Here is a 17738-nt window from a genome sequence, read left to right as displayed (position 1 = left end):
ATATGTGTGATTTGTGCAGGACAGCTAAGCCTTACACACATGTACACTAACATATGTTAATAATGTGTGCATTCTGCATAACTCATATTATATTCTCTTCTACCATGAGGAGAGTGAGGCAACCATCAGTGCACCATCCATTAGTAGACCTAGAAACCATGGGGGAAAGGCATGCCATCCAGACTTATTGTCTGAATCATCATACCATCATGGATTTTTGTACTCAGGCGGAGCCAGATCTGATGCCTGCCATTCACATTCCCTATGGCATACCTCACATCGTTCAAGTCTTGTCAGTGCTACACTTCCTGGCCACAGGTTCCTTTTAGAATATTGTTACCTTAACAGCAGGGATGTCTCAGCCCATGTTCAGTCTGATGTTGAAGGATTTACTGTGTGCATTGTTGAAACACCTGGACAGCTACATCAGGTTTCCCCAGCAAGCTGATTTGGCCTATGTGAAGGCAGTATTTTATGAGTTGTGATAGATTCCTCATGTGCTAGGGGCCATTGATGGCACCCATGTAGCCCTAGCCCCTCCCAGTGCCAATGAACAGGTGTATTGAAACAGGAAGAACTACCACTCAATCAATGTACAGCTGGTGTGTCTGGCAGACCAATACATCTCACAAGTCACAGCCATGTTTCCTGGATCGGTGCATAATTCCTACATGAAGCAGAACAGCAATGTCCTATATCTAAGGCCACAACACAAACAGAGAGGGCCTGGCTGCTTGGTAAGTTTGGATAGTAGTGTATGTTTTTGTGTTATGTCTCCTGTCATCACAATATAGCCAGTCGCAGTAACTATTTATGAGTTGTTCTACCCTTGTGTTCACAAGTGATTCAGGCTATCCAAACAGTCCTTGGCTGTTGACATCAGTGAGGTACCCAGCCACACTAGGGGAACTCCATTACAATGAGGCCCACAGGAGGACAAGGCTTGTAATCAAGCAAACATTTGGGCTCCTGAAGGCAAGATTCAGGTGCCTGGACCTATCTGGAGGCGCCCTTCTCTACTCACCCCACAATGTATCCCAAATAATCCTTGCCTGCTGCATGCTCACAATATAGCCCTGAGACCTCAGATACCATTGATGTCAGATGAGGGTGAGGCAATTACACCAGTGTCTGGAAATGCTGGTATGGTAAGTGATGAAGAGACAGAGAAAGAAGAACCAGGTAACTCTATGGCAGATCTCATCAATTAGTATTTCCACTGATATACAGGTATGTGAAGTGGACCTTTAGATGTGTTAAATGTACACAAGTTGAAGCAGATGGCTGCCATTACACCTCCTGACCTGAATCATCATTTGTGGTGTTATGAGCTCCAATTCCTATGTGTGAGTTGTGGATGCAGACTGATAAATAGTAAAGTGTACTGTACTGTATGGTCTGCTATATCATGTATTGCCACATCTTATCCTAACATACGCTTCTGTAATGGACTCTTTTCCTTCCACTCACTGAATTGCTATTTCGTGCTTGGCTCTGCAACCTAGACTTGAGGTATTCAATGTCACTAGGCAATGGTAATTGCTGACAGACATCACAGGTGTACCTGACAGACAGCTGGTAAAATGAATATAGTAACAGTGGGATGGTATCTTGTTAGTACTTCCTTCATACATGTGGTGCTGTGACTGCTTAGTCCTTTCTTATTACCAGTGGGACGGGGGGATGTGAAATGCTGTACTACGTGCCAGTTGAAGTTTGTAGCCCATGTGTGATGACTGGATCATGGCTTCTGGCTTCACAATGGGCTAGGGCACTTTGTGATGACCATTGGACCTAGCTGTGTTTGTATTCTGATGTTGCTGTCCAAGGTGCAGGTAACTGCATACTGATGACGTAGAGTGACAATCCTACAGGCATGGGGCCTATGTTAGTGTATGGTTAAAGTTCTGGGTTCCTCAGTGATGTTCTTTGTGTGTTCCATGGTATATGTGATCATGTAGCTATGGAATGGGTATGTGACGAGCCTCTACCTGGTGATATATAGGTCCAAACTGAGTACCCCTGCTTTGTAGGTACTTGGCCATGGGCGTGACTTCTATTACCTGTATATATGTATTGTATGCCATCATGCCTTCCATCTTGATGCTACACTCTGCTATGCTCTATTTGCAGATTGGTAAACTGACTATACTATTGTGTTGTCCTGGATTTCATCCTCTCTGACATCTGTCCTGGGACGTTTCTGCTGTCATGTGTCTCCTGCTGAGGGATCCTCCATCTGATGACCATTACAGTGGCTGTTCGATGCAGGGGGGCATGACCAGACCACAGTTGGCAAGCATGACAATTGTTGATGTATTAAAAAAGACACGTATACAGTAGCTAATTATGATTTATAGGGCATTTCAGAATACCAAAAGTCAAAATAAAAGTGCAAAAATGAAAATTAAGGTGATGAGTGAGGTAATGGTAGATGGATTCATCAGAGTTACTGCTACACCAGTTGATTATACAGGTCCAGTGTGCTTGTACCATGGGAAATTGAGTTATGTCTCAGAACAGTCTACAGGGTGTCTCAGTGGCACACAAGGGTGACAAATCAGGAGAGGCTCACTTCATGGCAATGGGTTTGGTTTTGGCATTTGCTCCAGCCGGATGTCTAGGTGGATGTCCATGTTTGCAGGGGGTTCTTCAGCTACAGAGGGAGGGGTGTCTGAGGCATGTGGTTCCCCTAGCAGGGCCTCCATTCCACCAGCTGACACAGATGTAGATGGGGCAGATGTTACCTTGCTAGTAGAAGGGGCCTGATGATGTGTTCAGAACCCAATCAGGGCGGTGTTGTTGTCCCTCAGCACCCCTGCAACGGAAGCCATGTCAACATTTTGTCCTTGCCTCTGCTGCATGACTTCCTGGTGGTATTCCCTCTGCAGCCTTTGATTTTCCCCCTACGTGGTGACTATTTGGCCCATCCTGTCCTGGGAACTTTGGTATGCTCTCAGAACCTGGGAGATGGTTTCCTCCTGGTCAGTGGAGTCTATTTGGGGCCCCATCCTCTGGCCCACAGCATCTCTTCCATGCACCTTATGCCCAGGTGCCTGTGCCCCAGCACAGTGTGCCCACTCCCAGTGGTAGCAGGTCCTTCATTGTCAGGGATGTTAAGGTTTGACTCATTTCCCTGTACTGTGGTGTACCCAACTGACTGAACAGTTCTTGGGACACAGGTTTGGGGGCGAATGGTTGGCTGTGATGTGGATGCAACCAGGGGTGGGGGGGTTGATGTGGACAGGGTGAGGCAAGGAGTCGTTGACTGACCAGGTGTCCCAGATAGGCCAGGTTGTTCCTCATTGTCCAGACATCAAGGCGTGTTGTCCTCACTGGGGCCTTCATCCTGAGGGGGACTGGCAGTCTCAGGTATCCTGTACATGGTGGCAATGACAGGGTTACCTTTGGAGGGAGTGAGACAAAGAATTCAGGTTAGAATGTGAGTTTGGTTGGCTCTTTGTGGGATGCAGATAGTGGCTTTACATGATTTCCTGCAATTACATTGACAGATGCTACACAGCATACCTTTGTTGTACATACTACTCTGTGACTTCATTTCCATACTCCATGTTAGGAGCTGTCATACAGGTTTAGTACAGATTGCCCTGCAGATGGGTTCTGGTTTTGTTTGATAATTGACATGACTGTTCACCTCTGTTACCTGGTGAAAAGCCAGGCTTGCTAGATTCCACACACTTAAGCTGTGCAATGCACAGTGGTATCCTAATGGGAACACAGTATGTGAGTATGCAAGGGTAATAGTCCTGTATCTAGATGCTCTGCATGTGCATTGACTCAGCCATCTTACTTTCCAACCCAGATCAGTCTATTTCTTGCTTTGAATTTTGATCTGTGGCCATTAGGAATGGTCACTCAGCTGTAGGTGTGTTTTGCTTTGTTTGCTATTGTGTGTGTGTCATTGCATTGCTGTCATTGTCATGTAGTGGTCCTCACTAGAACAATCTAGATGGTGTAGCTGGTACTTTAGCTGCACATGAATTACATGTGATGTGTTGTGCACATTCAGGTTTTCACAATGATGGTTTGTGCATTCTGGGAATCATACTGATGACTTGCCAATAGTTAACGTGCCATTGCCAAGGGCTGTGAGGGCAGTTGGCCTGAGTGGAGTGGTGGCATGCAGGAGAGGGGCATTAGGTGATTACGTGGGAGGTGTAGTGGGACATTCAGTTAATTAGGGAGTAATTTGGTGGTGAGGAAGCATGCAGGACAAGACAAATGTGTGACATTACTGTTGTGGGTACTTACCAGACTCCAGTCCTCCAGGTATTCCAGTCAGGCCCTCTGGATGCAATATGTCCATGACCTTCTCTTCCTTGATGTGAACTATGGGGGAGGAGCTGGGGGACACCAACAGTCTTCTGCACGGCTATCTGGTGGCATGATGCCATGGAATGCCCCTTCCCCTCAGGTTGTTCCACCTTTTCCTGATGTCCTCCCTTGTGCGTGGATGTCTGCCTATTGACCCTGCCGACTATCCACAACTCCATTTTTCCTGGCAATTGATGTTTGTTGGACCTGTGCTCCAAACAGTTGTGGCTATACCCTTACAATTTCTTCCACCATGACCCTCAACTCATCGTCAGTGGAATGTGGGTGTTTTTGTGGGGACATGGTAGTGGTTGTATAGACGGTGTGTAAGGGTGCGATGTTGGGTCATTGGTGAGGTGTTGGTGCTGTGTTATGAAGGTAAGACAGTTATTGTGGATTGTGTGTGCTAGTGATGTGTGTATTTTGTTAGTTGTGCTGATGTGGGGTGTGTGCTGAGTGTGATGTGTGTGTGTGTCTAATGTGTAAAGGTGCTATATCTATAACATTGCCTACTCTCTGGGTATCTGAATGGCATGTTTGTTGCAAAGGATTGTGGGTTGTGTAGGGGTGTGTTATATAGTCCAGTGAGCAGGTGTGTCAGGTGTGTGGATGGGTGGATGTGTGTCAGGTGTGGGGTATTCAAACTATCCAATGTGGTGTGGTGGTCTGACTGATGTGAGTTCTGATTGCAGCAGTTCGCACCGCCAATGGTTTTCCATCATGGAAGAACTGCTGTGGTGATTTGTGGCTCGTAATCTGGTGGGTGGATTTTTGTCGCGCTGACGGTGCTGGTGGTGGGACATTCCTGCCCTCCAGTGTCCTGGTGGTTTCAGATTTTTGGCTGAATTTTGGCGGTCTCCACTGTGGCGGTCTTCCCAAAAGACCGCCAAACTCATAGTGAGGCCCATAGTCTGTGGAATATTACATGGTGATCTCATAGTTTGCTCCTGAGCAAGCAGAGATGAACCTGTAGAGCCTGGGGAGTATGTCATGTTGATCAGCGGGCTATGGTATCCTGGGTTGACAATGGACTGTGTGGAATGTTGTTAGTAGGGGGTTCTTAGTATGTTGATGGTTGGAAGATTGAATGTTGAGAAGTCAGTTGGAGGGGAGAGATTGAGGAAGAGAGATGAAATTGTGGATGGAGCCTATGTATGTATCAGAATAAAGTAAAGAAACTCATCAAGCCACTCATCGTCTTTATTGCAATCCCTCATTTTGGCGATGAGGGAAAACATCTACTGGAGTGCGTCAGGCTCAAACACAATATTCAGAAGTGAATACCCAGTAACTGAAGCCAGAGGTGGTCATTACAACCCTGGCGGTCGGTGTTAAAGCGGCGGTAAGACCGCCAACAGGCCGGCGGTAAAAAATGTGCAATTACGACCATGGCGGAAACCGCCAACAAAGACAGCCACTTTAACACTCTGACCGCCACGGCGGTACAAACAAACAGCGCGGCGGTCACCGCCAACAGACAGGCGGGAGACAATGTACCGCCCACACTATTATGACAGGCCAATCCGCCACCTTTTCCGGGGGGATTCACCGCGGATAAAAACACGGCGGAAACAGGAATCCCGAAGGAAAAATGCTCACCTCTACACACCCAACGAGGAACGAGGACGCCATGGACCCGGAACTCCAAATTCTCCATGCAATAGTCTTCCTGCTCCTCTACCAGGAGCACGAACGCCGGCGGCGAAGACCGCTGTGAGTACTGCACCTACGACACAGGGGAGGGGGGAGGCAAAAAACAGGGACACACACATGCAACACCCCCACCCACTACAACACACACACTAATGCATATCAATACTTCACAGCTACACCCCCCAAACCCCCCAGAAGATTGCAAAGACAATAGAAAATGAGTGTAACCATTGTAATATATTTAAAGCAAGTAGGCAGAAATATATATATACACCATGTACAAAATATATACCAAGCATAGTAGTCCAGGTAGTGCTCTAAGAAAGTCCGTGCAACACTGGGACCACACGGTATGGGCGAGGCCCACACAAGATCCCCGACCATGACGGAGAGAACACTGCAGGGGCATCAGAGAGCAACTAAACAGGCACCTCAGGGGGGGGAAAGGCGGGGCACCTCTGCCGCTTGAGTGCACAACGCCAAATCCACGAGGGGGCCACATGCCCACTGTTCAATCCTGGGGAGTGCAAAGCCACAGTCTCTCAAGTCTCTACAGTGGGTGGGTTGCCCACTGTCCAATCCTGGGGAGTGCAAAGCCACAGTTTCTCAAGTCTCTACAGTGGGTGGGTTGCCCACTGTTCAATCCTGGGGAGTGCAAAGCCACAGTCTCTCAAGTCTCTACAGTGGGTGGTTTGCCCACTGTTCAATCCTGGGGAGTGCAAAGCCACAGTCTCACAAGTCTCTACAGTGGGTGGGTTGCCCACTGTTCAATCCTGGGGAGTGCAAAGCCACAGTCTCACAAGTCCCTACAGTGGGTGGGTTGCCCACTGTTCAATCCTGGGGAGTGAAAGCCACAGTCTCACAAGTGGATGACAGTCTCCACTGGTTCTGGAGGAGGCATGGTGCCCAGAGTGCTTCATCCTGCTAAGGACAGAGGTAGTGGATGGATCTCTCCACAGGTTCTGGAGGGGGCATGGTGCCCAGAGTGCTTGTGCCAGAGTGCTTCATCCTGCTAAGGACAGAGGTAGTGGATGGATCTCTCCACTGGTTCTGGAGGGGGCATGGTGCCCAGAGTGCTTCATCCTGCTAAGGACAGAGGTAGTGGATGACAGTCTCCACTGGTTCTGGAGGAGGCATGGTGCCCCTGCCGCTCATGGGCTAGTGGTGCTTGAGATGGCGGTGCCCTGTGCAGCGGTGCTTGAGACGGCGGTGCCCTGTTCAGCGGTGCTTGAGTTGGCGGTGCCCTGTTCAGTGGTGCTTGAGATGGCGGTGCCCTGTGCAGCGGTGCTTGAGACGGCGGTGCCCTGCTCAGCGGTGCTTGAGATGGCGGTCTCCATTGCAGGGTCTCAGCTGCTGGCGGTCCTTCATGGCCCAGTGGGGCTTTTGCTGGCGGTCCTTCATGGCCCAGCGGGGCTTCTGCTGGCGGTCCTTCATGGCCAAGCGGGGCTTTTGCTGGCGGTCCTTCATGGTCCAGCAGGGCTGGTGCTGGCAGTCCTTCATGGCCCAGCTGGGCTGGTGCTGGCGGTGGCATCCTGGGCAGCTGGGCTGGTCCTGGTGGTGGCCACCTGGGCATCTGGGCTGGTGCTGGCGGTGGCCTCCTGAGCAGCTGGGCTGGTGCTGGCGGTGGCCTCCTGAGCAGCTGGGCTGGTGCTGGCGGTGGCCTCCTGGGCAGCTGGGCTGGTGCTGGCCTCCTGGACAGCTGGGCTGATGATGGCAGTGGCCTCCTGGGCAGCTGGGCTGGTGCTGGCGGTTGGCTCCTTTGCAGCTGGGCTGGTGCTGGCGGTGGCCTCCTGGGCAGCTGGGCTGATGCTGGCGGTAGCCTCCTGGGCAGGTGGGCTGGTGCTGGTGGTGGCCTCCTGGGCAGCTGTGCTGGTGCTGGCGGTGGCCTCCTGGGCATCGGGGATGATGGCGGTCTTCTCCGCCGTGCTGCTCCTCCCAGACTTGCTGGGTTTCTTGTGGCCCTTCCCCACTTCGGAAAGTGTCACAGCTGACTCCTCACTCCCACCTGTATCCCTGGGACCAGCTTTGGTGGCTGGAGTCTTCCCCCTCTCCCGCCGGGCACTGCCGAATTTCTGATGCTTCACAGGTGGGGGACTGTCTGTGCTGTGGCTCCGTGCCACACTGGCTGCCCTGGTGCACTCCAGATTCCAGTGACTACAGGCACCACTGGTCCCGGAGATGTTGTGGCTGAGGTGCTAGTTCCGGACCGATGAGGCGGACAGGGTGGGGGAGGTGTGGGAAAGAGGTCAAGGGTGGACAGGAAAAGTTTTTTGGACGCACTGGCACGGGTAGCTGGAGGGGGTTTGGGAGTGGAGGAAGAGGTGGTGGTTGTAGGTGTTCGTTTGCTGACTTTGGGTGAAGGTGCATGCGCTGGAGGCTGTCGTGAGGTGGATGACTGTTGGGTGGGTGTGTGCCTGCGTTTGTGTATCTTGGGAGGGGGCATCACAGACGCACTGGGAGAGGACACAGGGGACGTGTGAATGGTAGTCGGGGTGGTGACTGCACGTGAGCGGGTGTGGTGGTGGGTGTGCTGGAGAGGGACGTAGTGGCTGTAGAGGTAGTGCATGCAGGTGTGAGTGTAGACGAGACTGGGAGGGAGGAGGGAGACGAGGAGGAGGGGGACACAGTGGAGGCAGTGGATGTTGGTGTGTCTGCATGTGTGTGATGCTTGCGTGAGTGCTTGTGGGATGTGTGGTGCTTATGTTTGCCTGAGCTTCCCTTGGGTGTTGAGGTGAGTGCATGTTGGTCTGTAGGTGTGCTTGGGATAGGCTGAGGTACAGGGGATTGGGTTGGGATGGAGGAAGTTGGAGGGGGGAGGCTAGAGACGGGGACAATGGCTGCCATCAGTGCTGAAGCCAGAGTCTGAAAAGCTCGCTGAAGGGCCGCCTGACCAGAATGAATGCCCTCCAGGAATGCATTGGTTTGTTGCAACTGCCTCTCTACACCCTGGATGGCATTCAAAATAGTAGACTGCCCAACAGTGAGGGACCTGAGGAGGTCAATAGCCTCCTCACTGAGGGCAGCAGGGGTGACTGGGGCAGGGCCTGAGGTGCCTGGGGCGAAGGTGATGTCCACCCTCTTGGGTGAGCGGGCACGGGGCAAAGGCTGAGGGGCTGCTGGGAGGGCGGTGCTGGTAGGGGGGGTGGCGGCTGTACCTGTAGATGCGGGGGCCACAGATGTTGCCGCCACCACAAGGGAGCTCCCATCAGAGGACGAGTCTGTGTTTCTGGTGTCAGCTCCTGTCCCTGCCTTGGAGCTCCCCTCGCCCTCCGTCCCACTGGTGAATTCAGACTCCATAGTGTCTCCCTCCAGGGGCTATGTGGGCCTGATGATGCTAATGCACACAAGAACAGGGAGACCTCAAAAAGGGAGGGAAGAAAGAAGAAAGACATGTTCAGTGCATGCATTACCGCTACCATTGGCGGACACAACAGACACAGAAGCCCCCTGCACTACACCACGCTCTTGGGCTCCACTGTTCAATTCCTGGGAAATGGCCTACAAGGATATGGACGACATCTGCACACACAGGGGCATGACTAGGTGTACTTGGCACTGTACAGAGGTGGGCTGGGGTGCCACATGGCCTGCCTTACGGAGGGGCGTTGCCTACGGAACTGGCCTTGGCCTAGGGAAACCCACAGCCCACCTCCCCCACCCAGACGCCTCCACTGCGCGCAAAGTCAGCAGAATGAGAATGTACTCACACCCTTGTGGCTGCTGTGATGCCCTCAAGCGCCCATCCAACTCCGGGTAGGCCACCACCAGGATCCTGAACATCAGGGGGGTCATGGTGCGACAGGCACCCCTCCCACGTTGGGAGGCCATCCCCAGATGAGCCTCCGCCGTCTTCTTGCTCCAGCGGCGAATGTCCTCCCATCTTTTCCAGCAGCTGGTGCTCCGTCTGTGGTAGACCCCCAGGGTCCGGACGTCCTTGGTGATGGCACGCCAAATATCTTTTTTTCTGGTGTGCGCTGACCTACATGAAATGTACAGGGGAAAAAGAGAAGTTATTACCAACTGCATCGTCAAACTGATTGGCCCCCATCCCTACCCTTGCCATGTGGCACATGCATTCACCGTCTTTCATGCACGCAGCACTCTCCCCCTTCCTTCTTACATCCAGCCCTCTCCACACAGGCATAGCCCATACAACATTCTCCCTGTGTAGTTACCTGTTTGTCTGGAGGACCGTAGAGTAGCGTGTACTGGGGGAGGACCCCATCCTCGAGCTTCTCCAACTCCTGCGATGTGAAGGCAGGGGCCCTTTCCGCAGACACTAGAGCCATTGTCTCTTCCAGACCGAGGTCACAGCAGCACTTGCAGTGTAGGTCCTCTCCTGTCGAAGATCAGGTATCGAGTGATTGAACAGATAGAAAATGGCAGTCACGTCCGCGGCGGTGCGTACCGTCGCCGCCGGCGTACATCGTCATTGGCTCCTGGGACCCATAGGGTCCAATGTTAACCAAAGCAGCATTGCGCCGCGGTCTTCGACCGCCTACCGCGACGGTGTACAACGCCAGCGCAGTTACCTCACATCCCATTGTCCCACTTTAGAAGTCAGGCAGCCGCCATTTCAGGGCCCCACATGGCTTCATTTCCAACTGCGTCACACATACCTAGGCATAGACTCAACACACATACAGGCCACCTTTTTTGTATAATTGGTGTTCTGGGTAAACTGTGGGTATGTACCTCTGAGTTGTTTGACTCTGTGCTTGCTGTTGTCCTTCATAGGCACCGTCTGCTGGGACATGTGCATCCTCCGGTGTACCGACCTTTGGTGGACCTGTCGACAATGGAGGAGCGACATTTGATTATCACATACAGGCTTGACCGTCCCACAATCCAGGAACTGTGTACCCAGTTGGAGCCAGACCTGATGTCAGCAATCCACCATCCCACAGGAATCCCCCCTCAAGTGCAGGTGCTGTCAGTGCTCCATTTCCTTGCAAGTGGGTCTTTTCAAACAACAGTGGCCATAGCATCAGGAATCTCCCAGCCTATGTTTTCCAACGTATTGTCCAGAGTGTTGTCTGCCCTTCTGAAACACATGCAGAGCTACATCGTTTTCCCTCAGGTGGAGGATTTGCCTACAGTTAAAGGGGATTTCTATGCCCTGGGACACATCCCCAACATCATAGGTGCCATTGATGGGACCCATGTGGCTTTGGTCCCCCCCCACACAGGAATGAACAGGTGTACAGAAACTGGAAGAGTTATCATTCTATGAATGTACAGATGGTATGTTTGGCAGACCAGTACATCTCCCATGTGAATGCCAAGTTCCCTGGCTCAGTGCATGATGCCTACATCCTGCGGAATAGCAGCATCCCTTATGTGATGGGTCAACTCCAGAGGCACCGTGTGTGGCTATTAGGTGAGCACCTGGAGGCAAGTCAGTGGGAATGGTTGTCTGGGTCTGGGGATATCCCTCCAGGTTAGTGCGTGTCTAACAGTTGTCCCTCACCATTTGCAGGTGACTCTGGTTACCCCAACCTGTCATGGTTCCCAGTGAGGAATCCCAGGACAAGGGCAGAGGAACGCTACAATGAGGCACATGGGCGAACTAGGAGGGTGATCGAGTGGACCTTCGGCCTCCTGAAGGCCAGGTTCTGGTGCCTCCATATGACAGGTGGATCCCTATTCTACTCACCAAAAAAGGTGTGCCAGATCATCATGGCCTGCTGTATGCTTCATAACTTGGCTTTGCGACAACAGGTGCCTTTTCTGCAGGAGGATGGTCCAGATGGCAGTGTTGTTGCAGCTGTGGAGCCTGTGGACAGTGAAGACGAGGAAGCAGAGGAAGAAGGCATGAACAACAGGGACTCAGTGATCCAGCAATATTTCCAGTGAGACACAGGTAAGAGTACAGACCTGCCTACTACATGTCCTTTAACACTACTACCTCTCTACTGTGTGTCGTTTTCACCCTGTGTATGGTCACTGAGTTGTCACTTTCCCTTATGATTTCACAGATGTGGGTCCCACTGTGCGACATCTGCTTAGATTCCTCATGGACTAGAGCTGTGTGACATAGGTATGTTGACATTATAATTGAAAGAGCATTTTGTCACTGTAATTGCTAATACACTATTTCGAAATCACAGGCTCCAGATTGTTTTGTGCTTTAAGTGTGTTTATTTAATTGCTCAATATTGGAGGGGGTAGTGAAATTCTGAGGGGTGATGGCGGAGGAATGTCCATGGCAGAGTCCAGTCTATTAGTCTCACAGGTGCATTGCCCAAATGGGCATAGGAAGTGGAGCTGGGGCAGTTAAAGTATGGACAGGGTGACAAAGTGGGACAGTAGGATGACAATCAGGGTGGTCTCATTTCTTGGCGGGGGTTTTGGCATCGTGCTCTGTCTTTGTCCTGGATCTCAGGGACCGTTTGCGGGGTGGTTCTCCCTCTGCAGGGGGTGGGGTGCTGGTGTGGTGGTCCTGTGGCAGGGCGTCCTGTCCAATAGCGCCGGCGGAGGTGGTGGGCAGTTCATCGTCCATGCTAGTGTCAGAGGCCCCTTGTAGTGCCACAGTGTCCCTCCTGGTGTTGAGTACTTCCTTCAGCACCCCTACGATGGAGCCCAGGGTGGAGCTGACGGTTCTGAGTTCCTCCCTGAAACCCATATACTGTTCCTCCTGCAGGCGCTTGGTCTCCTGAAACTTGGCCAGTACCGTTGCCATCGTCTCCTGGGAGTGGTGGTATGCTCCCATGATGGAGGAGAGGGCCTCGTGGAGAGTGGGTTCCCTTGGCCTGTCCGCCCCCTGTCGCACAGCAGCCCTCCCAGTTCCCCTGTGTTCCTGGGCCTCCTTCCCCTGGACCGTGTGCCCACTACCTCTGCCCCCAGGTCCCTGTTGTTGTTGGGGTGGTGGGTTATCCTGGGTTCCCTGTAGTGGTGGACACACTGCTAATTGACGTGTCCTGGGGACGGAGGTATGGGCCCGCTGGGTGGGTGCTGTGCTGGTGTTTCCAGAGTGGGGAAGCTCTGTGGTGGCCTGTGACTGGGTGATGGGAACCGACTGTCCCGAGGTCCCCGATGGGCCGGGCTGGTCATCTAGATCCAGTTGGACAGAGGTGCTGTCATCACTGTGGGCCTCTTCTGTTGGTGGTGTGGACATGTGTGGACCCTCCTGTCCGGTGACCTTGGGTAGGGGTCCTGCAGGGGAATAAAAGGATGGTTATTACATCTTTGTGTGTCATGGTGTGCAATGGGTGGGTGACCGTGTACCCCAGTGCTTGCATTCCTGTGTGGGACCTTTTGTGAGGATGGTTTAGGGGGTTGTATAGGTATGTGCAGTGGCCATGCTTTAGTGATGGGTGTCCATGCTTTGCTGTTGCATGCAGAGCTTGGGGTTGGGATGGGTGGTTTGTGATGTTGGGACATATGTGAAGAGTTGGGGTGCTGGGGGTGAGGGTGAGGGTGGGGGTATGTGATGGCATGCAGGTAGGGTGGGGGATGTAATAATTAAGATTTGTCTTACCAGAGTCCATTCCTCCACCTACTCCTGCGAGGCCCTCAGGATGCAGAATCGCCAAGACCTGCTGCTCCCATGTTGTTAGTTGTGGGGGAGGAGGTGGGGGTTCGCCGCTAGTCCGCTGAACCGCATGGCGGTGCTTTGAGACCACGGATCGCACCTTCCCGCATAGGTCGTTCCATCTCTTCCTGATGTCCTCCCGATTTCTTGGGTGCTGTCCCACTGCGTTGACCCTGTCCACTATTCTTCGCCATAGCTCCATCTTCCTTGCAATTGAGGTGTGCTGCACCTGTGCTTCGAATAGCTGTGGCTCTACCCGGACGATTTCCTCCACCATGACCCTGAGCTCCTCCTCCGAGAACCTGGGGTGTCTTTGCCGTGCCATGGGGTGGTGTAGGTGATGTATGGAGTGGAGTGTGTGGTGTTAAGTGTGCTGATATGTAGTGGTGTGTTGTGTGAGGTGCGTGGAAGTTCTGTGGGTGATGGTGTTGTGTGCCTGTGGATGCTGTTGTTCTTGCTGGTGCTATCTCTCTCTGGCCTTCTTTCAGAATTTTTGGTCGTGGGGGTTTGTGGGTGATGTGGGTGTGTGTTTTATATTGTAATGGGTGTGTGGGAGTGGTGTGTGTATGTGTATCAAGTGTGTGTATTTCGAATTGTCCAATGTGGCTGTGTTTTGTAAGAGTGTGTGTATTTTAAGCGGGGTGGTGTGTACCGCCAATGGAATACCGCGGATGAAAGACTGCCGCGTGGATTCGTGTGTCGTGATAGTGTGGGCGTATTTCTGTTGGCGTGACGGTGGAGGTTTTGTTTTCGCCAGTTTATCACTGACCTTTGGTGTAGAGGACTTGTGTGGGTGTCTGAATTTTGGCGGATTCCGAAATGTGGGTCATGATAGCTGTGGCGGAATTCCGCAGTCGCGGCGGTGTGTTGGAGATCTTCTGCACGGCAGTATGCGTCTTTTACCGCCAATGTTGTAATGACCGTCAGAGTGACTTTTCAATTTGGTGATGTAGGGAAGATTTTTGTCTACAACGATAAATTTACTGCCAGATTAGGAGATCTGTGTCTACAGAGATAGATTTACTGCATGATTGTAAACTTATTTGAGGGAAATTCTGCAGAACAAAAGTGCTCATCAATTTGAGATATTGGTCTATGGAAAGCATCTACAGTAATACCATGGAGTTACTGCGGAGATACATGGTAAAGGAGAAATAAGGGAGAGATATATGTGACAAAAAAAAGGGTCTTGTGCATGGTAGCTGCTGTGATTAACATCAGCATGAGTCCGGTAGTCTGTTCAGTGATCACGCAATGTTGGTGACCGCGAGAGGGCTGCTTGAGCGCAGAGTAGGCTGCTGCGAGAAACGTGGGTGCCAATGTGGAAGAGTACGTTGACTTCTGTGTCATTACGAAGGACGTGTCTGCATCACTAGGCGGATGTGTCTGTCTTAGCAACTTTAGTCACTACTTTATACCATCAGCAGCAGTCTATTGTATTCAGCACATGATAACTGAGGCAACATATTTTAAACACTTGTTATTCTATTGAGCACTAGATATTTTAAAGGAAACTTTAGTGGATCACACAAGAAATCTGGTGATTCGTCCACCAGGTAAAACCTTGTTTATTCCTCATGACAGTGATTCGCTCACCTCTTTTATGAACATTGAGGATCATATGTTAATAAGGTGATTCACACACCTAAAGTGCTGGTTTCTGTGTGTTCACATTTGGTGACACACATACATTGATATCATGATTTGCACACCTAAAAAGTACTTGTTGATGTGTGTTTGCATGCGGTGACAGACACCATGCACAGACCTTTTATATTGTAAGGCGGGACATAGTAAAATTGGTATATGTACTCAGTGACTCTATACTTTAAGTAAACAAATATTTTGATTGTATGAGTGTGTATATTTGATAGTCAATGAATATTGTGTAACACTTTTCATAGATTGTGAATTTAGGCAAGATGCAGAATGTTTCTCCACCTCCATTTTGTTTGGCTTCGCCTGGAGAGCCATTAATTAAATGGGAAAAATGGAAAACAGTAGTTTTATGCTTTATCAGGGCATGTAGTAATAGTTTAAAGGCGAAAAAAATCTTCTCTTTTGCTACGTCATTTAGGATCTGAGGGGGCAAGATGTTTTTGATAATTTGCCAGAATTAACAGTTGAAGAATGCGGAGAATTGAGAGTTTGAAAGTTGTTTAAAACTATTGGATCTTCACTATCTCACAAAAGTATCTTCTATTCTTGAACGTTTCCATTTTGGTAAACATATGCAAAATAGTAGGGAAACAGTAAACCTATAAATTTGGTCAATCATTAGATGAAAAACATAGGAATCAACCCATGATTGGAAGTAACAATGAACAAGTGCATGAAGAGTTATGGTATCAGGATGATCCCTCACTTACAGAAATAGTTTATTTAGCAAAGCGACCTGATCATAGCTTGCCATGTGTGTAAGAGATAAAGAAAATTGTGTCAAATGGCAAAGGAGATGGTAAAGTGTCAGTGGTGGATAGGAAAGACATGTCTGAAAAACAGTTTTCTAGTATGAACATTGCTATAAAAGAAAATGTATGAAAACAATAGTCACACCGAAAGTATAAACAATTTACAGGAAAGTGTTTTACGTGTGGAGGGCTTAGGCACATGGCAAATGATAAAATAATTTATGGATGTAAGGTTACATGCAAAACATGCCTAAGAAAGGGGCATGTGAGTAAATGTTGCAGGAGGAAGAATAATGAAAGGAAAATAAATGCTGTTTCTTGAGAAGAGGATGAGAGTCAGGAGTGTGACCAGGAGTGTGAAGAGATAATCTTGTAAGTTTCTAATAAAAAGAAAGATAGTCCTCTTGATTTTATCATGATAGATGGTCAAAAGGTTAAAATGCTGTTTGATTCAGGTGATAAATTGACAATTATTTCTTATGAAGACTTCTTGAAGGGTATACAAGATAAAGTACAACTTAAAAAAAGATATTAAACCTACAGGGCATGGTGGAGAACCGATAAAATTTGTAGGTTATTTCCAAGGTATGATGGAATATCTGGGAAGATTTGTAGCAGGAAATATTTATGTGATTGTGAGAGGAGATGCAATAATAAGTTGGTTGTAGCAACGTGATTTAGGAGTTATACTGGATCCAAATTCTGATCATCCCATAAGGTTGAGAGATGATGTAAAGGAAGTAATTGAATGTCAGGAGAAAATAGTTAATGAAGATAAAGGTAATTTTCAGAAAGAATTTCTGGAAGTATTTTGTGGAACTCTTGGATATCTTAAAGGATATTTATACAAGATTACGTTGAAGGAAGCGTCAGTTCCAATAGCATGCAAAGTGAGGAGAGTACCTTTTGAAATCAGAAATGCAGTTGCAAAATATTTGGAGAATAAAGAAAGAATGCGAGTGAGAGAAAAGGTGGAAGGAACAGAGTGGTTTCACCAGTTGTAGTAGCAAGGAAGCAGAATGGCAGTATTTGTTTATGTATGGATCTTAGAGGAGTAAATAATGCAATTGTATTGGACAAATTTCCAATTCCAGGAGTGAATGGATTGATGTGTATGTGTATGCAAATGAAAAGTGGTTCATCACTTTGGATTCTGCCTCAGCAGACCATCAAATAAGACTACATGAAGATTCTATGGATCTCACTACATTTGTTACATTTTAATAGTATATACCAATTCAGATGGATGACATTTGGCTTGGTGTCAGTGGCTTTCGTTTTTCAAAGGGCTATGAGTAATATTTTAGGTGATCAGAACAACATTTTGATATTTCGAGACATCAAGGAAGGGCATGACAAGAGACTGAGAATTGTATTGCAAAGATTATGGAACAAAGGTTTGCCGTTGACTGTTAATAAATGTAAATTCCTTAAGAAGGAACTTGAATTTTTGGAACAAACTTTGACGGAAGAGGGACTCAGACCTTAAGAGGAATTGGTACGCACAAAATCAGAGATGCCAATACCACAAAATAAGGTGTAATTAGCATCTTTTTTATGTCTAGTTGAGTTTATATAGTAAATTTGTGAAGGCTTTTACAGAGAAGACATTTGCTTTGAGTATGTTATTCAAGAAAAATATTGAGTTCAAATGGAGTAGCGAATGTGATGAAGAATTTGAAAAATGAATTACAATGTGTACAAAATCCTAAGAGTTATAGTTCTTATAGTTCAAGTTTGCAGAACATACTGTGAACTGATGCTTGTGTGAAATAGTTAGGGGCAGTGTTTACTCAAAAGTATGG

This window comes from Pleurodeles waltl, chromosome 5 (assembly GCF_031143425.1).
Source record: "Pleurodeles waltl isolate 20211129_DDA chromosome 5, aPleWal1.hap1.20221129, whole genome shotgun sequence".
Lineage (NCBI taxonomy): Eukaryota > Metazoa > Chordata > Amphibia > Caudata > Salamandridae > Pleurodeles > Pleurodeles waltl.
The sequence above is the reverse complement of the archived record's forward strand: the minus strand, read 5'-3'. Positions refer to the sequence as shown.